This window comes from Schistocerca nitens, chromosome 2 (assembly GCF_023898315.1).
Source record: "Schistocerca nitens isolate TAMUIC-IGC-003100 chromosome 2, iqSchNite1.1, whole genome shotgun sequence".
NCBI lineage: Eukaryota > Metazoa > Arthropoda > Insecta > Orthoptera > Acrididae > Schistocerca > Schistocerca nitens.
Genome location: NC_064615.1, coordinates 1,132,840,306 through 1,132,866,854, shown reverse-complemented (window position 1 = coordinate 1,132,866,854; position 26,549 = coordinate 1,132,840,306).

The window sequence follows — 26,549 nt, the reverse complement described above, 5'->3', positions numbered from 1 at the left end:
GAAAAGAGATACTCGGAACCCTAAAGAAAATCCTATCGTTTCCGTAGAAACGTATCTCGATTTACAAGGACAATGAAGGGAATCCAGAGTATTTCATATGGTCGCAAATTGTGTGTTAATTCGTCAATGTGAGGGAGCGAGGGATGCAGTAAAGGAGGAATAATGCATCGGTAAATAGATACTCGGAACCCCAAAGAAAATCCTATCGTTTCCGTAGAAACGTATCTCGATTTAGAAGGATAATGCAGGGAATCCAGAGTATTTCATATGGACGCAAATGGTGTGTTAATTCGTCAATGTGAGGGAGCGAGGAATGCATTAAAGGAGGAATAATGCATCGGAAAAGAGATACTCTTAACCCCAAAGAAAATCCTATCTTATCCGTAGAAACGTATCTCGATTTAGAAGGACAATGCAGAGAATCCAGAGTATTTCATATGGACGCAAATAGTGTGTTAATTCGTCAATGTGGGGGAGCGAGGGATGCAGTAAAGGAGGAATAATGCATCGGAAAAGAGATACTCGGAACCCCAAAGAAAATCCTGTCGTTTCCGTAGAAACGTATCTCGATTTAGAAGGACAATGAAGGGAATCCAGATTATTTAATATGGACGCAAATTGTGTATTAATTCATCAAAGTGAGGGAGCGAAGGATGCAGTAAAGGAGGAATAATGCATCGGAAAAGAGATACTGGGAACCCCAAAGAAAATCCTATCGTTTCCGTAGAAACGAATCCCGCTTTAGAAGGACAATGCAGGGAATCCAGAGAATTTCATATGGACGCAAATTGTGTGTTAATTTGTCAATGTGAGGGAGCGAGGTATGCAGTAAAGGAGGAATAATGCATCGGAAAAGAGATACTCGGAACCCCAAAGAAAATCCTATCGTTTCCGTAGAAACGTATCTCGATTTACAAGGACAATGCAGGGAATCCAGAGTATTTCATATGGACGCAAATTGTGTGTTAATTCGTCAATGTGAGGGAGCGAGGGATGCAGTAAAGGAGGAATAATGCATCGGAAAAGAGATACTCGGAACCCCAAAGAAAATCCTATCGTTTCCGTAGAAACGAATCCCGATTTAGAAGGACAATGCAGGGAATCCAGAGAATTTCATATGGACGCAAATTGTGTGTTAATTTGTCAATGTGAGGGAGCGAGGTATGCAGTAAAGGAGGAATAATGCATCGGAAAAGAGATACTCGGAACCCCAAAGAAAATCCTATCATTTCCGTAGAAACGTATCTCGATTTACAAGGACAATGCAAGGAATCCAGAGTATTTCATATGGACGCAAATTGTGTGTTAATTTGTCAATGTGAGGGAGCGAGGTATGCAGTAAAGGAGGAATAATGCATCGGAAAAGAGATACTCGGAACCCCAAAGAAAATCCTATCATTTCCGTAGAAACGTATCTCGATTTACAAGGACAATGCAAGGAATCCAGAGTATTTCATATAGACGCAAATTATGTGTTAATTCGTCAATGTGAGGGAGCGAGTGATGCAGTAAAGGAGGAATAATGTATCGGAAAAGAGATACTTGGAACCCCAAAGAAAATCCTGTCGTTTCCGTAGAAACGTATCTCGATTTAGAAGGACAATGAAGGGAATCCAGAGTATTTCATATGGACGCAAATTGTGTATTAATTCATCAAAGTGAGGGAGCGAAGGATGCAGTAAAGGAGGAATAATGCATCGGAAAAGAGATACTTGGAACCCCAAAGAAAATCCTATCGTTTCCGTAGAAACGTATCTCGATTTAGTAGGACAATGCAGGGAATCCAGAGTATTTCATATGGACGCAAATTGGGTGTTAATTCGTCAATGTGAGAGAGCGAGGGATGCAGTAAAGGAGGAATAATGCATCGGAAAAGAGATACTCGGAACCCCAAAGAAAATCCTATCGTTTCCGTAGAAACGTATCTCGATTTAGAATGATAATGCAGGGAATCCAGAGTATTTCATATGGACGCAAATTGTGTGTTAATTCGTCAATGTGAGGGAGCGAGGAATGCAGTAAAGGAGGAATAATGCATCGGAAAAGAGATACTCTTGACCCCAAAGAAAATCCTATCTTATCCGTAGAAACGTATCTCGATTTAGAAGGACAATGCAGGGAATCCAGAGTATTTCATATGGACGCAAATTGTGTGTTAATTCGTCAATGTGGGGGAGCGAGGGATGCAGTAAAGGAGGAATAATGCATCGGAAAAGAGATACTCGGAACCCCAAAGAAAATCCTATCGTTCCCGTAGAAACGTATCTTGATTTAGAAGGACAATGCAGGGAATCCAGAGTATTTCACATGGACGCAAATTGTGTGTTAATTCATCAATGTGAGGGAGTGAGGGATGCAGTAAAGGAGGAATAATGCATCGGAAAAGAGATACTCGGAACCCCAAGGAAAATCCTACCGTTTCCGTAGAAACGTATCTCGATTTAGAAGGACAATGCAGGGAATCCAGAGTATTTCATATAGACGCAAATTGTGTGTTAATTCGTCAATGTGAGGGAGCGAGTGATGCAGTAAAGGAGGAATAATGTATCGGAAAAGAGATACTTGGAACCCCAATGAAAATCCTGTCGTTTCCGTAGAAACGTATCTCGATTTAGAAGGACAATGAAGGGAATCCAGAGTATTTCATATGGACGCAAATTGTGTATTAATTCATCAAAGTGAGGGAGCGAAGGATGCAGTAAAGGAGGAATAATGCATCGGAAAAGAGATACTCGGAACCCCAAAGAAAATCCTATCGTTTCCGTAGAAACGAATCCCGATTTAGAAGGACAATGCAGGGAATCCAGAGAATTTCATATGGACGCAAATTGTGTGTTAATTTGTCAATGTAAGGGAGCGAGGTATGCAGTAAAGGAGGAATAATGCATCTGAAAAGAGATACTCGGAACCCCAAAGAAAATCCTATCGTTTCCGTAGAAACGTATCTCGATTTACAAGGACAATGCAGGGAATCCAGAGTATTTCATATGGACGCAAATTGTGTGTTAATTCGTCAATGTGAGGGAGCGAGGGATGCAGTAAAGGAGGAATAATGCATCGGAAAAGAGATACTCGGAACCCCAAAGAAAATCCTATCATTTCCGTAGAAACGTATCTCGATTTACAAGGACAATGCAAGGAATCCAGAGTATTTCATATGGACGCAAATTGTGTGTTAATTCGTCAATGTGAGGGAGCGAGGGATGCAGTAAAGGAGGAATAATGCATCGGAAAAGAGATACTCGGAACCCCAAGGAAAATCCTACCGTTTCCGTAGAAACGTATCTCGATTTAGAAGGACAATGCAGGGAATCCAGAGTATTTCATATAGACGCAAATTGTGTGTTAATTCGTCAATGTGAGGGAGCGAGTGATGCAGTAAAGGAGGAATAATGTATCGGAAAAGAGATACTTGGAACCCCAAAGAAAATCCTATCGTTTCCGTAGAAACGTATCCCGATTTAGAAGGACAATGCAGGGAATCCAGAGTATTTCATATGGACGCAAATTGTATGTTAATTGGTCAATGTGAGGGAGCGAGTGATGCAGTAAAGGAGGAATAATGCATCGGAAAAGAGATACTCGGAACCCCAAAGAAAATCCTATCGTTTCCGTAGAAACGAATCCCGATTTAGAAGGACAATGCAGGGAATCCAGAGTATTTCATATGGACGCAAATTGTGTGTTAATTTGTCAATGTGAGGGAGCGAGGTATGCAGTAAAGGAGGAATAATGCATCGGAAAAGAGATACTCGGAACCCCAAAGAAAATCCTATCATTTCCGTAGAAACGTATCTCGATTTACAAGGACAATGCAAGGAATCCAGAGTATTTCATATGGACGCAAATTGTGTGTTAATTCGTCAATGTGAGGGAGCGAGGGATGCAGTAAAGGAGGAATAATGCATCGGAAAAGAGATACTCGGAACCCCAAGGAAAATCCTACCGTTTCCGTAGAAACGTATCTCGATTTAGAAGGACAATGCAGGGAATCCAGAGTATTTCATATAGACGCAAATTGTGTGTTAATTCGTCAATGTGAGGGAGCGAGTGATGCAGTAAAGGAGGAATAATGTATCGGAAAAGAGATACTTGGAACCCCAATGAAAATCCTGTCGTTTCCGTAGAAACGTATCTCGATTTAGAAGGACAATGAAGGGAATCCAGAGTATTTCATATGGACGCAAATTGTGTATTAATTCATCAAAGTGAGGGAGCGAAGGATGCAGTAAAGGAGGAATAATGCATCGGAAAAGAGATACTCGGAACCTCAAAGAAGATCCTATCGTTTCCGTAGAAACGAATCCCGATTTAGAAGGACAATGCAGGGAATCCAGAGAATTTCATATGGACGCAAATTGTGTGTTAATTTGTCAATGTAAGGGAGCGAGGTATGCAGTAAAGGAGGAATAATGCATCGGAAAAGAGATACTCGGAACCCCAAAGAAAATCCTATCGTTTCCGTAGAAACGTATCTCGATTTACAAGGACAATGCAGGGAATCCAGAGTATTTCATATGGACGCAAATTGTGTGTTAATTCGTCAATGTGAGGGAGCGAGGGATGCAGTAAAGGAGGAATAATGCATCGGAAAAGAGATACTCGGAACCCCAAAGAAAATCCTATCGTTTCCGTAGAAACGAATCCCGATTTAGAAGGACAATGCAGGGAATCCAGAGAATTTCATATGGACGCAAATTGTGTGTTAATTTGTCAATGTGAGGGAGCGAGGTATGCAGTAAAGGAGGAATAATACATCGGAAAAGAGATACTCGGAACCCCTAAGAAAATCCTATCATTTCCGTAGAAACGTATCTCGATTTACAAGGACAATGCAAGGAATCCAGAGTATTTCATATGGACGCAAATTGTGTGTTAATTCGTCAATGTGAGGGAGCGAGGGATGCAGTAAAGGAGGAATAATGCATCGGAAAAGAGATACTCGGAACCCCAAGGAAAATCCTACCGTTTCCGTAGAAACGTATCTCGATTTAGAAGGACAATGCAGGGAATCCAGAGTATTTCATATAGACGCAAATTGTGTGTTAATTCGTCAATGTGAGGGAGCGAGTGATGCAGTAAAGGAGGAATAATGTATCGGAAAAGAGATACTTGGAACCCCAAAGAAAATCCTATCGTTTCCGTAGAAACGTATCTCGATTTAGTAGGACAATGCAGGGAATCCAGAGTATTTCATATGGACGCAAATTGTGTGTTAATTCGTCAATGTGAGGGAGCGAGGGATGCAGTAAAGGAGGAATAATGCATCGGAAAAGAGATACTCGGAACCCCAAAGAAAATCCTATCGTTTCCGTAGAAACGTATCTCGATTTAGAATGATAATGCAGGGAATCCAGAGTATTTCATATGGACGCAAATTGTGTGTTAATTCGTCAATGTGAGGGAGCGAGGAATGCAGTAAAGGAGGAATAATGCATCGGAAAAGAGATACTCTTAACCCCAAAGAAAATCCTATCTTATCCGTAGAAACGTATCTCGATTTAGAAGGACAATGCAGGGAATCCAGAGTATTTCATATGGACGCAAATTGTGTGTTAATTCGTCAATGTGGGGGAGCGAGGGATGCAGTAAAGGAGGAATAATGCATCGGAAAAGAGATACTCGGAACTCCAAAGAAAATCCTATCGTTTCGGTAGAAACGTATCTCGATTTAGAAGGACAATGCAGGGAATCCAGAGTATTTCATATGGACGCAAATTGTGTGTTAATTCGTCAATGTGTGGGAGCGTGGGATGCAGTAAAGGAGGAATAATGCATCGGAAAAGAGATACTCGGAACCCCAAAGAAAATCCTATCATTTCCATAGAAACGTATCTCGATTTACAAGGACAATGCAGGGAATCCAGAGTATTTCATATGGACGCAAATTGTGTGTTAATTCGTCAATGTGTGGGAGCGAGGGATGCAGTAAAGGAGGAGTAATGCATCGGAAAAGAGATACCCGGAACCCCAAAGAAAATCCTATCATTTCCATAGAAACGTATCTCGATTTACAAGGACAATGCAAGGAATCCAGAGTATTTCATATGGACGCAAATTGTGTGTTAATTCGTCAATGTGAGGGAGCGAGGGATGCAGTAAAGGAGGAATAATGCATCGGAAAAGAGATACTCGGAACCCCAAAGAAAATCCTATCGTTTCCGTAGAAACGTATCTCGATTTAGAATGATAATGCAGGGAATCCAGAGTATTTCATATGGACGCAAATTGTGTGTTAATTCGTCAATGTGAGGGAGCGAGGAATGCAGTAAAGGAGGAATAATGCATCGGAAAAGAGATTTAACCCCAAAGAAAATCCTATCTTATCCGTAGAAACGTATCTCGATTTAGAAGGACAATGCAGGGAATCCAGAGTATTTCATATGGACGCAAATTGTGTGTTAATTCGTCAATGTGGGGGAGCGAGGGATGCAGTAAAGGAGGAATAATGCATCGGAAAAGAGATACTCGGAACCCCAAAGAAAATCCTATCATTTCCATAGAAACGTATCTCGATTTACAAGGACAATGCAGGGAATCCAGAGTATTTCATATGGACGCAAATTGTGTGTTAATTCGTCAATGTGTGGGAGCGAGGGATGCAGTAAAGGAGGAATAATGCATCGGAAAAGAGATACCCGGAACCCCAAAGAAAATCCTATCATTTCCATAGAAACGTATCTCGATTTACAAGGACAATGCAAGGAATCCAGAGTATTTCATATGGACGCAAATTGTGTGTTAATTCGTCAATGTGAGGGAGCGAGGGATGCAGTAAAGGAGGAATAATGCATCGGAAAAGAGATACTCGGAACCCCAAAGAAAATACTATCGTTTCCGTAGAAACGTATCTCGATTTAGAATGATAATGCAGGGAATCCAGAGTATTTCATATGGACGCAAATTGTGTGTTAATTCGTCAATGTGAGGGAGCGAGGAATGCAGTAAAGGAGGAATAATGCATCGGAAAAGAGATTTAACCCCAAAGAAAATCCTATCTTATCCGTAGAAACGTATCTCGATTTAGAAGGACAATGCAGGGAATCCAGAGTATTTCATATGGACGCAAATTGTGTGTTAATTCGTCAATGTGGGGGAGCGAGGGATGCAGTAAAGGAGGAATAATGCATCGGAAAAGAGATACTCGGAACCCCAAAGAAAATCCTATCGTTTCCGTAGAAACGTATCTCGATTTAGAAGGACAATGCAGGGAATCCAGAGTATTTCATATGGACGCAAATTGTGTGTTAATTCGTCAATGTGAGGGAGTGAGGGATGCAGTAAAGGAGGAATAATGCATCGGAAAAGAGATACTCGGAACCCCAAAGAAAATCCTACCGTTTCCGTGGAAACGAATCCCGATTTAGAAGGACAATGCAGATAATCCAGATGATTTCATATGGACGCAAATTGTGTGTTAATTCTTCAATGTGAGGGAGCGAGGCATGCAGTAAAGGAGGAATAATGCATCGGAAAAGAGATACTCGGAACCCCAAAGAAAATCCTATCGTTTCCGTAGAAACGTATCTCGATTTAGAAGGACAATGCAGGGAATCCAGAGTATTTCATATGGACGAAAATTGTGTGTTAATTGGTCAATGTGAGGGAGCGAGTGATGCAGTAAAGGAGGAATAATGTATCGGAAAAGAGATACTTGGAACCCCAAAGAAAATCCTATCGTTTCCGTAGAAACGTATCTCGATTTAGAAGGACAATGCAGGGAATCCAGAGTACTTCATATGGACGCAAATTGTGTGTTAATTCGTCAATGTGAGGGAGCGAGGGATGCAGTAAAGGAGGAATAATGCATCGGAAAAGAGATACTCGGAACCCCAAAGAAAATCCTATCCTTTCCGTAGAAACGTATCTCGATTTAGAAGGATAATGCAGGGAATCCAGAGTATTTCATATGGAAGCAAATTGTGTGTTAATTGGTCAATGTGAGGGAGCGAGGAATGCAGTAATGGAGGAATAATGCATCGGAAAAGAGATACTCTTAACCCCAAAGAAAATCCTATCTTATCCGTAGAAACGTGTCTCGATTTAGAAGGACAATGCCGGGAATCCAGAGTATTTCATATGGACGCAAATTGTGTGTTAATTCGTCAATGTGGGGGAGCGAGGGATGCAGTAAAGGAGGAATAATGCATCGGAAAAGAGATACTCGGAACCTCAAAGAAAATCCTATCGTTTCCGTAGAAACGTATCTCGATTTACAAGGACAATGCAGGGAATCCAGAGCATTTCATATGGACGCAAATTGTGTGTTAATTCGTCAATGTGGGGGAGCGAGGGATGCAGTAAAGGAGGAATAATGCATCGGAAAAGAGATACTCGGAACCCCAAAGAAAATCAATCGTTTCCGTAGAAACGTATCTCGATTTAGAAGGACAATGCAGGGAATCCAGAGTATTTCATATGGACGCAAATTGTGTGTTAATTCGTCAATGTGAGGGAGCGAGGGATGCAGTAAAGGAGGAATAATGCATCGGAAAAGAGATACTTGGAACCCCAAAGAAAATCCTATCGTTTCCGTAGAAACGAATCCCGATTTAGAAGGACAATGCAGGGAATCCAGAGAATTTCATATTGACGAAAATTGTGTGTTAATTTGTCAGTGTGAGGGAGCGACGTATGCAGTAAAGGAGGAATAATGCATCGGAAAAGAGATACTCGGAACCCCAAAGAAAATCCTATCGTTTCCGTAGAAACGTATCTCGATTTACAAGGACAATGCAGGGAATCCAGAGTATTTCATATGGACGCAAATTGTGTGTTAATTCGTCAATGTGAGGGAGCGAGGGATGCAGTAAAGGAGGAATAATGCATCGGAAAAGAGATACTCGGAACCCCAAAGAAAATCCTACCGTTTCCGTGGAAACGAATCCCGATTTAGAAGGACAATGCAGATAATCCACAGAATTTCATATGGACGCAAATTGTGTGTTAATTTGTCAATGTGAGGGAGCGAGGTATGCAGTAAAGGAGGAATAATGCATCGGAAAAGAGATACTCGGAACCCCAAAGAAAATCCTATCGTTTCCGTAGAAACGTATCTCGATTTAGAAGGACAATGCAGGGAATCCAGAGTATTTCATATGGACGCAAATTGTGTGTTAATTCGCCAATGTGTGGAAGCGAGGGATGCAGTAAAGGAGGAATAATGCATCGGAAAGAGATACTCGGAACCCCAAAGAAAATCCTATCATTTCCGTAGAAACGTATCTCGATTTACAAGGACAATGCAAGGAATCCAGAGTATTTCATATGGACGCAAATTGTGTGTTAATTCGTCAATGTGAGGGAGCGAGGGATGCAGTAAAGGAGGAATAATGCATCGGAAAAGAGATACTCGGAACCCCAAGGAAAATCCTACCGTTTCCGTAGAAACGTATCTCGATTTAGAAGGACAATGCAGGGAATCCAGAGTATTTCATATAGACGCAAATTGTGTGTTAATTCGTCAATGTGAGGGAGCGAGTGATGCAGTAAAGGAGGAATAATGTATCGGAAAAGAGATACTTGGAACCCCAAAGAAAATCCTATCGTTTCCGTAGAAACGTATCTCGATTTAGTAGGACAATGCAGGGAATCCAGAGTATTTCATATGGACGCAAATTGGGTGTTAATTCGTCAATGTGAGGGAGCGAGGGATGCAGTAAAGGAGGAATAATGTATCGGAATAGAGATACTTGGAACCCCAAAGAAAATCCTATCGATTCCGTAGAAACGTATCTCGATTTAGTTGGACAATGCAGGGAATCCAGAGTATTTCATATGGACGCAAATTGGGTGTTAATTGGTCAATGTGAGGGAGCGAGGGATGCAGTAAAGGAGGAATAATGCATCGGAAAAGAGATACTCGGAACCCCAAAGAAAATCCTATCCTTTCCGTAGAAACGTATCTCGATTTAGAATGATAATGCAGGGAATCCAGAGTATTTCATATGGACGCAAATTGTGTGTTAATTCGTCAATGTGAGGATGCGAGGAATGCAGTAAAGGAGGAATAATGCATCGGAAAAGAGATACTCTTAACCCCAAAGAAAATCCTATCTTATCCGTAGAAACGTATCTCGATTTAGAAGGACAATGCAGGGAATCCAGAGTATTTCATATGGACGCAAATTGTGTGTTAATTCGTCAATGTGGGGGAGCGAGGGATGCAGTAAAGGAGGAATAATGCATCGGAAAAGAGATACTCGGAACCCCAAAGAAAATCCTATCGTTTCCGTAGAAACGTATCTCGATTTAGAAGGACAATGCAGGGAATCCAGAGTATTTCATATGGACGCAAATTGTGTGTTAATTCGTCAATGTGAGGGAGTGAGGGATGCAGTAAAGGAGGAATAATGCATCGGAAAAGAGATACTCGGAACCCCAAAGAAAATACTACCGTTTCCGTGGAAACGAATCCCGATTTAGAAGGACAATGCAGATAATCCAGATGATTTCATATGGACGCAAATTGTGTGTTAATTCTTGAATGTGAGGGAGCGAGGCATGCAGTAAAGGAGGAATAATGCATCGGAAAAGAGATACTCGGAACCCCAAAGAAAATCCTATCGTTTCCGTAGAAACGTATCTCGATTTAGAAGGACAATGCAGGGAATCCAGAGTATTTCATATGGACGCAAATTGTGTGTTAATTCGTCAATGTGGGGGAGCGAGGGATGCAGTAAAGGAGGAATAATGCATCGGAAAAGAGATACTCGGAACCTCAAAGAAAATCCTATCGTTTCCGTAGAAACGTATCTCGATTTAGAAGGACAATGCAGGGAATCCAGAGTATTTCATATGGACGCAAATTGTGTGTTAATTCGTCAATGTGAGGGAGTGAGGGATGCAGTAAAGGAGGAATAATGCATCGGAAAAGAGATACTCGGAACCCCAAAGAAAATCCTACCTTTTCCGTAGAAACGAATCCCGATTTAGAAGGACAATGCAGGGAATCCAGAGTATTTCATATGGACGCAAATTGGGTGTTAATTGGTCAATGTGAGGGAGCGAGGGATGCAGTAAAGGAGGAATAATGCATCGGAAAAGAGATACTCGGAACCCCAAAGAAAATCCTATCCTTTCCGTAGAAACGTATCTCGATTTAGAATGATAATGCAGGGAATCCAGAGTATTTCATATGGACGCAAATTGTGTGTTAATTCGTCAATGTGTGGGAGCGAGGAATGCAGTAAAGGAGGAATAATGCATCGGAAAAGAGATACTCTTAACCCCAAAGAAAATCCTATCTTATCCGTAGAAACGTATCTCGATTTAGAAGGACAATGCAGGGAATCCAGAGTATTTCATATGGACGCAAATTGTGTGTTAATTCGTCAATGTGGGGGAGCGAGGGATGCAGTAAAGGAGGAATAATGCATCGGAAAAGAGATACTCGGAACCCCAAAGAAAATCCTATCGTTTCCGTAGAAACGTATGTCGATTTAGAAGGACAATGCAGGGAATCCAGAGTATTTCATATGGACGCAAATTGTGTGTTAATTCGTCAATGTGAGGGAGTGAGGGATGCAGTAAAGGAGGAATAATGCATCGGAAAAGAGATACTCGGAACCCCAAAGAAAATCCTACCGTTTCCGTGGAAACGAATCCCGATTTAGAAGGACAATGCAGATAATCCAGATGATTTCATATGGACGCAAATTGTGTGTTAATTCTTCAATGTGAGGGAGCGAGGCATGCAGTAAAGGAGGAATAATGCATCGGAAAAGAGTTACTCGGAACCCCAAAGAAAATCCTATCGTTTCCGTAGAAACGTATCTCGATTTAGAAGGACAATGCAGGGAATCCAGAGTATTTCATATGGACGCAAATTGTGTGTTAATTGGTCAATGTGAGGGAGCGAGTGATGCAGTAAAGGAGGAATAATGTATCGGAAAAGAGATACTTGGAACCCCAAAGAAAATCCTATCGTTTCCGTAGAAACGTATCTCGATTTAGAAGGACAATGCAGGGAATCCAGAGTATTTCATATGGACACAAATTGTGTGTTAATTCGTCAATGTGAGGGTGCGAGGGATGCAGTAAAGGAGGAATAATGCATCGGAAAAGAGATACTCGGAACCCCAAAGAAAATCCTATCCTTTCCGTAGAAACGTATCTCGATTTAGAAGGATAATGCAGGGAATCCAGAGTATTTCATATGGACGCAAATTGTGTGTTAATTGGTCAATGTGAGGGAGCGAGGAATGCAGTAATGGAGGAATAATGCATCGGAAAAGAGATACTCTTAACCCCAAAGAAAATCCTATCTTATCCGTAGAAACGTGTCTCGATTTAGAAGGACAATGCCGGGAATCCAGAGTATTTCATATGGACGCAAATTGTGTGTTAATTCGTCAATGTGGGGGAGCGAGGGATGCAGTAAAGGAGGAATAATGCATCGGAAAAGAGATACTCTTAACCCCAAAGAAAATCCTATCTTATCCGTAGAAACGTATCTCGATTTAGAAGGACAATGCAGGGAATCCAGAGTATTTCATATGGACGCAAATTGTGTGTTAATTCGTCAATGTGGGGGAGCGAGGGATGCAGTAAAGGAGGAATAATGCATCGGAAAAGAGATACTCGGAACCCCAAAGAAAATCCTATCGTTTCCGTAGAAATTTATGTCGATTTAGAAGGACAATGCAGGGAATCCAGAGTATTTCATATGGACGCAAATTGTGTGTTAATTCGTCAATGTGAGGGAGTGAGGGATGCAGTAAAGGAGGAATAATGCATCGGAAAAGAGATACTCGGAACCCCAAAGAAAATCCTACCGTTTCCGTGGAAACGAATCCCGATTTAGAAGGACAATGCAGATAATCCAGATGATTTCATATGGACGCAAATTGTGTGTTAATTCTTCAATGTGAGGGAGCGAGGCATGCAGTAAAGGAGGAATAATGCATCGGAAAAGAGATACTCGGAACCCCAAAGAAAATCCTATCGTTTCCGTGGAAACGTATCTCGATTTAGAAGGACAATGCAGGGAATCCAGAGTATTTCATATGGACGCAAATTGTGTGTTAATTGGTCAATGTGAGGGAGCGAGTGATGCAGTAAAGGAGGAATAATGTATCGGAAAAGAGATACTTGGAACCCCAAAGAAAATCCTATCGTTTCCGTAGAAACGTATCTCGATTTAGAAGGACAATGCAGGGAATCCAGAGTATTTCATATGGACGCAAATTGTGTGTTAATTCGTAAATGTGAGGGAGCGAGGGATGCAGTAAAGGAGGAATAATGCATCGGAAAAGAGATACTCGGAACCCCAAAGAAAATCCTATCCTTTCCGTAGAAACGTATCTCGATTTAGAAGGATAATGCAGGGAATCCAGAGTATTTCATATGGACGCAAATTGTGTGTTAATTGGTCAATGTGAGGGAGCGAGGAATGCAGTAATGGAGGAATAATGCATCGGAAAAGAGATACTCTTAACCCCAAAGAAAATCCTATCGTTTCCGTAGAAACGTATCTCGATTTACAAGGACAATGCAGGGAATCCAGAGCATTTCATATGGACGCAAATTGTGTGTTAGTTCGTCAATGTGGGGGAGCGAGGGATGCAGTAAAGGAGGAATAATGCATCGGAAAAGAGATACTCGGAACCCCAAAGAAAATCCTATCGTTTCCGTAGAAACGTATCTCGATTTAGAAGGACAATGCAGGGAATCCAGAGTATTTCATATGGACGCAAATTGTGTGTTAATTCGTCAATGTGAGGGAGCGAGGGATGCAGTAAAGGAGGAATAATGCATCGGAAAAGAGATACTTGGAACCCCAAAGAAAATCCTATCGTTTCCGAAGAAACGAATCCCGATTTAGAAGGACAATGCAGGGAATCCAGAGAATTTCATATTGACGAAAATTGTGTGTTAATTTGTCAGTGTGAGGGAGCGACGTATGCAGTAAAGGAGGAATAATGCATCGGAAAAGAGATACTCGGAACCCCATAGAAAATCCTATCGTTTCCGTAGAAACGTATCTCGATTTACAAGGACAATGCAGGGAATCCAGAGTATTTCATATGGACGCAAATTGTGTGTTAATTCGTCAATGTGAGGGAGCGAGGGATGCAGTAAAGGAGGAATAATGCATCGGAAAAGAGATACTCGGAACCCCAAAGAAAATCCTACCGTTTCCGTGGAAACGAATCCCGATTTAGAAGGACAATGCAGATAATCCAGAGAATTTCATATGGACGCAAATTGTGTGTTAATTTGTCAATGTGAGGGAGCGAGGTATGCAGTAAAGGAGGAATAATGCATCGGAAAAGAGATACTCGGAACCCCAAAGAAAATCCTATCGTTTCCGTAGAAACGTATCTCGATTTAGAAGGACAATGCAGGGAATCCAGAGTATTTCATATGGACGCAAATTGTGTGTTAATTCGCCAATGTGTGGGAGCGAGGGATGCAGTAAAGGAGGAATAATGCATCGGAAAGAGATACTCGGAACCCCAAAGAAAATCCTATCATTTCCGTAGAAACGTATCTCGATTTACAAGGACAATGCAAGGAATCCAGAGTATTTCATATGGACGCAAATTGTGTGTTAATTCGTCAATGTGAGGGAGCGAGGGATGCAGTAAAGGAGGAATAATGCATCGGAAAAGAGATACTCGGAACCCCAAGGAAAATCCTACCGTTTCCGTAGAAACGTATCTCGATTTAGAAGGACAATGCAGGGAATCCAGAGTATTTCATATAGACGCAAATTGTGTGTTAATTCGCCAATGTGAGGGAGCGAGTGATGCAGTAAAGGAGGAATAATGTATCGGAAAAGAGATACTTGGAACCCCAAAGAAAATCCTATCGTTTCCGTAGAAACGTATCTCGATTTAGTAGGACAATGCAGGGAATCCAGAGTATTTCATATGGACGCAAATTGGGTGTTAATTCGTCAATGTGAGGGAGCGAGGGATGCAGTAAAGGAGGAATAATGTATCGGAATAGAGATACTTGGAACCCCAAAGAAAATCCTATCGTTTCCGTAGAAACGTATCTCGATTTAGTTGGACAATGCAGGGAATCCAGAGTATTTCATATGGACGCAAATTGGGTGTTAATTGGTCAATGTGAGGGAGCGAGGGATGCAGTAAAGGAGGAATAATGCATCGGAAAAGAGATACTCGGAACCCCAAAGAAAATCCTATCCTTTCCGTAGAAACGTATCTCGATTTAGAATGATAATGCAGGGAATCCAGAGTATTTCATATGGACGCAAATTGTGTGTTAATTCGTCAATGTGAGGGAGCGAGGAATGCAGTAAAGGAGGAATAATGCATCGGAAAAGAGATACTCTTAACCCCAAAGAAAATCCTATCTTATCCGTAGAAACGTATCTCGATTTAGAAGGACAATGCAGGGAATCCAGAGTATTTCATATGGACGCAAATTGTGTGTTAATTCGTCAATGTGGGGGAGCGAGGGATGCAGTAAAGGAGGAATAATGCATCGGAAAAGAGATACTCGGAACCCCAAAGAAAATCCTATCGTTTCCGTAGAAACGTATCTCGATTTAGAAGGACAATGCAGGGAATCCAGAGTATTTCATATGGACGCAAATTGTGTGTTAATTCGTCAATGTGAGGGAGTGAGGGATGCAGTAAAGGAGGAATAATGCATCGGAAAAGAGATACTCGGAACCCCAAAGAAAATACTACCGTTTCCGTGGAAACGAATCTCGATTTAGAAGGACAATGCAGATAATCCAGATGATTTCATATGGACGCAAATTGTGTGTTAATTCTTGAATGTGAGGGAGCGAGGCATGCAGTAAAGGAGGAATAATGCATCGGAAAAGAGATACTCGGAACCCCAAAGAAAATCCTATCGTTTCCGTAGAAACGTATCTCGATTTAGAAGGACAATGCAGGGAATCCAGAGTATTTCATATGGACGCAAATTGTGTGTTAATTCGTCAATGTGAGGGAGCGAGGGATGCAGTAAAGGAGGAATAATGCATCGGAAAAGAGATACTCGGAACCCCAAAGAAAATCCTATCCTTTCCGTAGAAACGTATCTCGATTTAGAAGGATAATGCAGGTAATCCAGAGTATTTCATATGGACGCAAATTGTGTGTTAATTGGTCAATGTGAGGGAGCGAGGAATGCAGTAATGGAGGAATAATGCATCGGAAAAGAGATACTCTTAACCCCAAAGAAAATCCTATCTTATCCGTAGAAACGTGTCTCGATTTAGAAGGACAATGCCGGGAATCCAGAGTATTTCATATGGACGCAAATTGTGTGTTAATTCGTCAATGTGGGGGAGCGAGGGATGCAGTAAAGGAGGAATAATGCATCGGAAAAGAGATTCTCGGAACCTCAAAGAAAATCCTATCGTTTCCGTAGAAACGTATCTCGATTTAGAAGGACAATGCAGGGAATCCAGAGTATTTCATATGGACGCAAATTGTGTGTTAATTCGTCAATGTGAGGGAGTGAGGGATGCAGTAAAGGAGGAATAATGCATCGGAAAAGAGATACTCGGAACCCCAAAGAAAATCCTACCTTTTCCGTAGAAACGAATCCCGATTTAGAAGGACAATGCAGGGAATCCAGAGTATTTCATATGGACGCAAATTGGGTGTTAATTGGTCAATGTGTGGGAGCGAGGGATGCAGTAAAGGAGGAATAATGCATCGGAAAAGAGATACTCGGAACCCCAAAGAAAATCCTATCCTTTCCGTAGAAACGTATCTCGATTTAGAATGATAGTGCAGGGAATCCAGAGTATTTCATATGGACGCAAATTGTGTGTTAATTCGTCAATGTGTGGGAGCGAGGAATGCAGTAAAGGAGGAATAATGCATCGGAAAAGAGATACTCTTAACCCCAAAGAAAATCCTATCTTATCCGTAGAAACGTATCTCGATTTAGAAGGACAATGCAGGGAATCCAGAGTATTTCATATGGACGCAAATTGTGTGTTAATTCGTCAATGTGGGGGAGCGAGGGATGCAGTCAAGGAGGAATAATGCATCGGAAAAGAGATACTCTTAACCCCAAAGAAAATCCTATCTTATCCGTAGAAACGTATCTCGATTTAGAAGGACAATGCAGGGAATCCAGAGTATTTCATATGGACGCAAATTGTGTGTTAATTCGTCAATGTGGGGGAGCGAGGGATGCAGTAAAGGAGGAATAATGCATCGGAAAAGAGATACTCGGAACCCCAAAGAAAATCCTATCGTTTCCGTAGAAATTTATGTCGATTTAGAAGGACAATGCAGGGAATCCAGAGTATTTCATATGGACGCAAATTGTGTGTTAATTCGTCAATGTGAGGGAGTGAGGGATGCAGTAAAGGAGGAATAATGCATCGGAAAAGAGATACTCGGAACCCCAAAGAAAATCCTACCGTTTCCGTGGAAACGAATCCCGATTTAGAAGGACAATGCAGATAATCCAGATGATTTCATATGGACGCAAATTGTGTGTTAATTCTTCAATGTGAGGGAGCGAGGCATGCAGTAAAGGAGGAATAATGCATCGGAAAAGAGATACTCGGAACCCCAAAGAAAATCCTATCGTTTCCGTAGAAACGTATCTCGATTTAGAAGGACAATGCAGGGAATCCAGAGTATTTCATATGGACGCAAATTGTGTGTTAATTGGTCAATGTGAGGGAGCGAGTGATGCAGTAAAGGAGGAATAATGTATCGGAAAAGAGATACTTGGAACCCCAAAGAAAATCCTATCGTTTCCGTAGAAACGTATCTCGATTTAGAAGGACAATGCAGGGAATCCAGAGTATTTCATATGGACGCAAATTGTGTGTTAATTCGTAAATGTGAGGGAGCGAGGGATGCAGTAAAGGAGGAATAATGCATCGGAAAAGAGATACTCGGAACCCCAAAGAAAATCCTATCCTTTCCGTAGAAACGTATCTCGATTTAGAAGGATAATGCAGGGAATCCAGAGTATTTCATATGGACGCAAATTGTGTGTTAATTGGTCAATGTGAGGGAGCGAGGAATGCAGTAATGGAGGAATAATGCATCGGAAAAGAGATACTCTTAACCCCAAAGAAAATCCTATCTTATCCGTAGAAACGTGTCTCGATTTAGAAGGACAATGCCGGGAATCCAGAGTATTTCATATGGACGCAAATTGTGTGTTAATTCGTCAATGTGGGGGAGCGAGGGATGCAGTAAAGGAGGAATAATGCATCGGAAAAGAGATACTCGGAACCTCAAAGAAAATCCTATCGTTTCCGTAGAAACGTATCTCGATTTACAAGGACAATGCAGGGAATCCAGAGCATTTCATATGGACGCAAATTGTGTGTTAATTCGTCAATGTGGGGGAGCGAGGGATGCAGTAAAGGAGGAATAATGCATCGGAAAAGAGATACTCGGAACCCCAAAGAAAATCCTATCGTTTCCGTAGAAACGTATCTCGATTTAGAAGGACAATGCAGGGAATCCAGAGTATTTCATATGGACGCAAATTGTGTGTTAATTCGTCAATGTGAGGGAGCGAGGGATGCAGTAAAGGAGGAATAATGCATCGGAAAAGAGATACTTGGAACCCCAAAGAAAATCCTATCGTTTCCGTAGAAACGAATCCCGATTTAGAAGGACAATGCAGGGAATCCAGAGAATTTCATATTGACGAAAATTGTGTGTTAATTTGTCAGTGTGAGGGAGCGACGTATGCAGTAAAGGAGGAATAATGCATCGGAAAAGAGATACTCGGAACCCCAAAGAAAATCCTATCGTTTCCGTAGAAACGTATCTCGATTTACAGGGACAATGCAGGGAATCCAGAGTATTTCATATGGACGCAAATTGTGTGTTAATTCGTCAATGTGAGGGAGCGAGGGATGCAGTAAAGGAGGAATAATGCATCGGAAAAGAGATACTCGGAACCCCAAAGAAAATCCTACCGTTTCCGTGGAAACGAATCCCGATTTAGAAGGACAATGCAGATAATCCAGAGGATTTCATATGGACGCAAATTGTGTGTTAATTTGTCAATGTGAGGGAGCGAGGTATGCAGTAAAGGAGGAATAATGCATCGGAAAAGAGATACTCGGAACCCCAAAGAAATTCCTATCGTTTCCGTAGAAATGTATCTCGATTTAGAAGGACAATGCAGGGAATCCAGAGTATTTCATATGGACGCAAATTGTGTGTTAATTCGCCAATGTGTGGGAGCGAGGGATGCAGTAAAGGAGGAATAATGCATCGGAAAGAGATACTCGGAACCCCAAAGAAAATCCTATCATTTCCGTAGAAACGTATCTCGATTTACAAGGACAATGCAAGGAATCCAGAGTATTTCATATGGACGCAAATTGTGTGTTAATTCGTCAATGTGAGGGAGCGAGGGATGCAGTAAAGGAGGAATAATGCATCGGAAAAGAGATACTCGGAACCCCAAGGAAAATCCTACCGTTTCCGTAGAAACGTATCTCGATTTAGAAGGACAATGCAGGGAATCCAGAGTATTTCATATAGACGCAAATTGTGTGTTAATTCGTCAATGTGAGGGAGCGAGTGATGCAGTAAAGGAGGAATAATGTATCGGAAAAGAGATACTTGGAACCCCAAAGAAAATCCTATCGTTTCCGTAGAAACGTATCTCGATTTAGTAGGACAATGCAGGGAATCCAGAGTATTTCATATGGACGCAAATTGGGTGTTAATTCGTCAATGTGGGGGAGCGAGGGATGCAGTAAAGGAGGAATAATGCATCGGAAAAGAGATACTCGGAACCCCAAAGAAAATCCTATCGTTTCCGTAGAAACGTATCTCGATTTAGAAGGACAATGCAGGGAATCCAGAGTATTTCATATGGACGCAAATTGTGTGTTAATTCGTCAATGTGAGGGAGTGAGGGATGCAGTAAAGGAGGAATAATGCATCGGAAAAGAGATACTCGGAACCCCAAAGAAAATACTACCGTTTCCGTGGAAACGAATCCCGATTTAGAAGGACAATGCAGATAATCCAGATGATTTCATATGGACGCAAATTGTGTGTTAATTCTTGAATGTGAGGGAGCGAGGCATGCAGTAAAGGAGGAATAATGCATCGGAAAAGAGATACTCGGAACCCCAAAGAAAATCCTATCGTTTCCGTAGAAACGTATCTCGATTTAGAAGGACAATGCAGGGAATCCAGAGTATTTCATATGGACGCAAATTGTGTGTTAATTCGTCAATGTGAGGGAGCGAGGGATGCAGTAAAGGAGGAATAATGCATCGGAAAAGAGATACTCGGAACCCCAAAGAAAATCCTATCCTTTCCGTAGAAACGTATCTCGATTTAGAAGGATAATGCAGGTAATCCAGAGTATTTCATATGGACGCAAATTGTGTGTTAATTGGTCAATGTGAGGGAGCGAGGAATGCAGTAATGGAGGAATAATGCATCGGAAAAGAGATACTCTTAACCCCAAAGAAAATCCTATCTTATCCGTAGAAACGTGTCTCGATTTAGAAGGACAATGCCGGGAATCCAGAGTATTTCATATGGACGCAAATTGTGTGTTAATTCGTCAATGTGGGGGAGCGAGGGATGCAGTAAAGGAGGAATAATGCATCGGAAAAGAGATACTCGGAACCTCAAAGAAAATCCTATCGTTTCCGTAGAAATGTATCTCGATTTAGAAGGACAATGCAGGGAATCCAGAGTATTTCATATGGACGCAAATTGTGTGTTAATTCGTCAATGTGAGGGAGTGAGGGATGCAGTAAAGGAGGAATAATGCATCGGAAAAGAGATACTCGGAACCCCAAAGAAAATCCTACCTTTTCCGTAGAAACGAATCCCGATTTAGAAGGACAATGCAGGGAATCCAGAGTATTTCATATGGACGCAAATTGGGTGTTAATTGGTCAATGTGTGGGAGCGAGGGATGCAGTAAAGGAGGAATAATGCATCGGAAAAGAGATACTCGGAACCCCAAAGAAAATTCTATCCTTTCCGTAGAAACGTATCTCGATTTAGAATGATAGTGCAGGGAATCCAGAGTATTTCATATGGACGCAAATTGTGTGTTAATTCGTCAATGTGTGGGAGCGAGGAATGCAGTAAAGGAGGAATAATGCATCGGAAAAGAGATACTCTTAACCCCAAAGAAAATCCTATCTTATCCGTAGAAACGTATCTCGATTTAGAAGGACAATGCAGGGAATCCAGAGTATTTCATATGGACGCAAATTGTGTGTTAATTCGTCAATGTGGGGGAGCGAGGGATGCAGTAAAGGAGGAATAATGCATCGGAAAAGAGATACTCGGAACCCCAAAGAAAATCCTATCGTTTCCGTAGAAACGTATGTCGATTTAGAAGGACAATGCAGGGAATCCAGAGTATTTCATATGGACGCAAATTGTGTGTTAATTCGTCAATGTGAGGGAGTGAGGGATGCAGTAAATGAGGAATAATGCATCGGAAAAGAGATACTCGGAACCCCAAAGAAAATCCTACCGTTTCCGTGGAAACGAATCCCGATTTAGAATGACAATGCAGATAATCCAGATGATTTCATATGGACGCAAATTGTGTGTTAATTCTTCAATGTGAGGGAGCGAGGCATGCAGTAAAGGAGGAATAATGCATCGGAAAAGAGATACTCGGAACCCCAAAGAAAATCCTATCGTTTCCGTAGAAACGTATCTCGATTTAGAAGGACAATGCAGGGAATCCAGAGTATTTCATATGGACGCAAATTGTGTGTTAATTCGTCAATGTGAGGGAGCGAGGGATGCAGTAAAGGAGGAATAATGCATCGGAAAAGAGATACTCGGAACCCCAAAGAAAATCCTATCCTTTCCGTAGAAATGTATCTCGATTTAGAAGGATAATGCAGGTAATCCAGAGTATTTCATATGGACGCAAATTGTGTGTTAATTGGTCAATGTGAGGGAGCGAGGAATGCAGTAATGGAGGAATAATGCATCGGAAAAGAGATACTCTTAACCCCAAAGAAAATCCTATCTTATCCGTAGAAACGTGTCTCGATTTAGAAGGACAATGCCGGGAATCCAGAGTATTTCATATGGACGCAAATTGTGTGTTAATTCGTCAATGTGGGGGAGCGAGGGATGCAGTAAAGGAGGAATAATGCATCGGAAAAGAGATACTCGGAACCTCAAAGAAAATCCTATCGTTTCCGTAGAAACGTATCTCGATTTAGAAGGACAATGCAGGGAATCCAGAGTATTTCATATGGACGCAAATTGTGTGTTAATTCGTCAATGTGAGGGAGCGAGGGATGCAGTAAAGGAGGAATAATGCATCGGAAAAGAGATACTCGGAACCCCAAAGAAAATCCTATCGTTTCCGTAGAAACGAATCCCGATTTAGAAGGACAATGCAGGGAATCCAGAGAATTTCATATTGACGAAAATTGTGAGTTAATTTGTCAATGTGAGGGAGCGAGGTATGCAGTAAAGGAGGAATAATGCATCGGAAAAGAGATACTCGGAACCCCAAAGAAAATCCTATCGTTTCCGTAGAAACGTATCTCGATTTACAAGGACAATGCAGGGAATCCAGAGCATTTCATATGGACGCAAATTGTGTGTTAATTCGTCAATGTGGGGGAGCGAGGGATGCAGTAAAGGAGGAATAATGCATCGGAAAAGAGATACTCGGAACCCCAAAGAAAATCCTATCGTTTCCGTAGAAACGTATCTCGATTTAGAAGGACAATGCAGGGAATCCAGAGTATTTCATATGGACGCAAATTGTGTGTTAATTCGTCAATGTGAGGGAGCGAGGGCTGCAGTAAAGGAGGAATAATGCATCGGAAAAGAGATACTTGGAACCCCAAAGAAAATCCTATCGTTTCCGTAGAAACGAATCCCGATTTAGAAGGACAATGCAGGGAATCCAGAGAATTTCATATTGACGAAAATTGTGTGTTAATTTGTCAGTGTGAGGGAGCGACGTATGCAGTAAAGGAGGAATAATGCATCGGAAAAGAGATACTCGGAACCCCAAAGAAAATCCTATCGTTTCCGTAGAAACGTATCTCGATTTACAAGGACAATGCAGGGAATCCAGAGTATTTCATATGGACGCAAATTGTGTGTTTATTCGTCAATGTGAGGGAGCGAGGGATGCAGTAAAGGAGGAATAATGCATCGGAAAAGAGATACTCGGAACCCCAAAGAAAATCCTACCGTTTCCGTGGAAACGAATCCCGATTTAGAAGGACAATGCAGATAATCCAGAGAATTTCATATGGACGCAAATTGTGTGTTAATTTGTCAATGTGAGGGAGCGAGGTATGCAGTAAAGGAGGAATAATGCATCGGAAAAGAGATACTCGGAACCCCAAAGAAAATCCTATCGTTTCCGTAGAAACGTATCTCGATTTAGAAGGACAATGCAGGGAATCCAGAGTATTTCATATGGACGCAAATTGTGTGTTAATTCGTCAATGTGTGGGAGCGAGGGATGCAGTAAAGGAGGAATAATGCATCGGAAAAGAGATACTCGGAACCCCAAAGAAAATCCTATCATTTCCGTAGAGACGTATCTCGATTTACAAGGACAATGCAAGGAATCCAGAGTATTTCATATGGACGCAAATTGTGTGTTAATTCGTCAATGTGAGGGAGCGAGGGATGCAGTAAAGGAGGAATAATGCATCGGAAAAGAGATACTCGGAACCCCAAGGAAAATCCTACCGTTTCCGTAGAAACGTATCTCGATTTAGAAGGACAATGCAGGGAATCCAGAGTATTTCATATAGACGCAAATTGTGTGTTAATTCGTCAATGTGAGGGAGCGAGTGATGCAGTAAAGGAGGAATAATGTATCGGAAAAGAGATACTTGGAACCCCAAAGAAAATCCTATCGTTTCCGTAGAAACGTATCTCGATTTAGTAGGACAATGCAGGGAATCCAGAGTATTTCATATGGACGCAAATTGGGTGTTAATTCGTCAATGTGAGGGAGCGAGGGATGCAGTAAAGGAGGAATAATGCATCGGAAAAGAGATACTCGGAACCCCAAAGAAAATCCTTTAGTTTCCGTAGAAACGTACCTCGATTTAGAAGGACAATGCAGGGAATCCAGAGTATTTCATATGGACGCAAATTGTGTGTTAATTCATCAATGTGAGGGAGCGAGGGATGCAGTAAAGGAGGAATAATGCATTGGAAAAGAGATACGCGGAACCCCAAAGAAAATCCTATCGTTTCCGTAGATACGTATCTCGATTTAGAAGGACAATGCAGGGAATTTAGAGACTTTCATATGGACGCAAATTGTGTGTTAATTCGTCAATGTGAGGGAGCGAGGGACGCAGTAAAGGATGAATAATGCATCGGAAAAGAGATACTCGGAACCCCAAAGAAAATCCTATCGTTTCCGTAGAAACGTATCTCGATATAGAAGGACAATGCAGGGAATCCGGAGTATATCATATGGACGCAAATTGTGTGTTAATTCGTCAATGTGAGGGAGTGAGGGATGCAGTAAAGGAGGAATAATGCATCGGAAAAGAGATACTCGGAACCCCAAAGAAAATCCTACCGTTTCCGTGGAAACGAATCCCGATTTAGAAGGACAATGCAGATAATCCAGATGATTTCATATGGACGCAAATTGTGTGTTAATTCTTCAATGTGAGGGAGCGAGGCATGCAGTAAAGGAGGAATAATGCATCGGAAAAGAGATACTCGGAACCCCAAAGAAAATCCTATCGTTTCCGTAGAAACGTATGTCGATTTAGAAGGACAATGCAGGGAATCCAGAGTATTTCATATGGACGCAAATTGTGTGTTAATTCGTCAATGTGAGGGAGTGAGGGATGCAGTAAATGAGGAATAATGCATCGGAAAAGAGATACTCGGAACCCCAAAGAAAATCCTACCGTTTCCGTGGAAACGAATCCCGATTTAGAATGACAATGCAGATAATCCAGATGATTTCATATGGACGCAAATTGTGTGTTAATTCTTCAATGTGAGGGAGCGAGGCATGCAGTAAAGGAGGAATAATGCATCGGAAAAGAGATACTCGGAACCCCAAAGAAAATCCTATCGTTTCCGTAGAAACGTATCTCGATTTAGAAGGACAATGCAGGGAATCCAGAGTATTTCATATGGACGCATATTGTGTGTTAATTCGTCAATGTGAGGGAGCGAGGGATGCAGTAAAGGAGGAATAATGCATCGGAAAAGAGATACTCGGAACCCCAAAGAAAATCCTATCCTTTCCGTAGAAATGTATCTCGATTTAGAAGGATAATGCAGGTAATCCAGAGTATTTCATATGGACGCAAATTGTGTGTTAATTGGTCAATGTGAGGGAGCGAGGAATGCAGTAATGGAGGAATAATGCATCGGAAAAGAGATACTCTTAACCCCAAAGAAAATCCTATCTTATCCGTAGAAACGTGTCTCGATTTAGAAGGACAATGCCGGGAATCCAGAGTATTTCATATGGACGCAAATTGTGTGTTAATTCGTCAATGTGGGGGAGCGAGGGATGCAGTAAAGGAGGAATAATGCATCGGAAAAGAGATACTCGGAACCTCAAAGAAAATCCTATCGTTTCCGTAGAAACGTATCTCGATTTAGAAGGACAATGCAGGGAATCCAGAGTATTTCATATGGACGCAAATTGTGTGTTAATTCGTCAATGTGAGGGAGCGAGGGATGCAGTAAAGGAGGAATAATGCATCGGAAAAGAGATACTCGGAACCCCAAAGAAAATCCTATCGTTTCCGTAGAAACGAATCCCGATTTAGAAGGACAATGCAGGGAATCCAGAGAATTTCATATTGACGAAAATTGTGAGTTAATTTGTCAATGTGAGGGAGCGAGGTATGCAGTAAAGGAGGAATAATGCATCGGAAAAGAGATACTCGGAACCCCAAAGAAAATCCTATCGTTTCCGTAGAAACGTATCTCGATTTACAAGGACAATGCAGGGAATCCAGAGCATTTCATATGGACGCAAATTGTGTGTTAATTCGTCAATGTGGGGGAGCGAGGGATGCAGTAAAGGAGGAATAATGCATCGGAAAAGAGATACTCGGAACCCCAAAGAAAATCCTATCGTTTCCGTAGAAACGTATCTCGATTTAGAAGGACAATGCAGGGAATCCAGAGTATTTCATATGGACGCAAATTGTGTGTTAATTCGTCAATGTGAGGGAGCGAGGGCTGCAGTAAAGGAGGAATAATGCATCGGAAAAGAGATACTTGGAACCCCAAAGAAAATCCTATCGTTTCCGTAGAAACGAATCCCGATTTAGAAGGACAATGCAGGGAATCCAGAGAATTTCATATTGACGAAAATTGTGTGTTAATTTGTCAGTGTGAGGGAGCGACGTATGCAGTAAAGGAGGAATAATGCATCGGAAAAGAGATACTCGGAACCCCAAAGAAAATCCTATCGTTTCCGTAGAAACGTATCTCGATTTACAAGGACAATGCAGGGAATCCAGAGTATTTCATATGGACGCAAATTGTGTGTTTATTCGTCAATGTGAGGGAGCGATGGATGCAGTAAAGGAGGAATAATGCATCGGAAAAGAGATACTCGGAACCCCAAAGAAAATCCTACCGTTT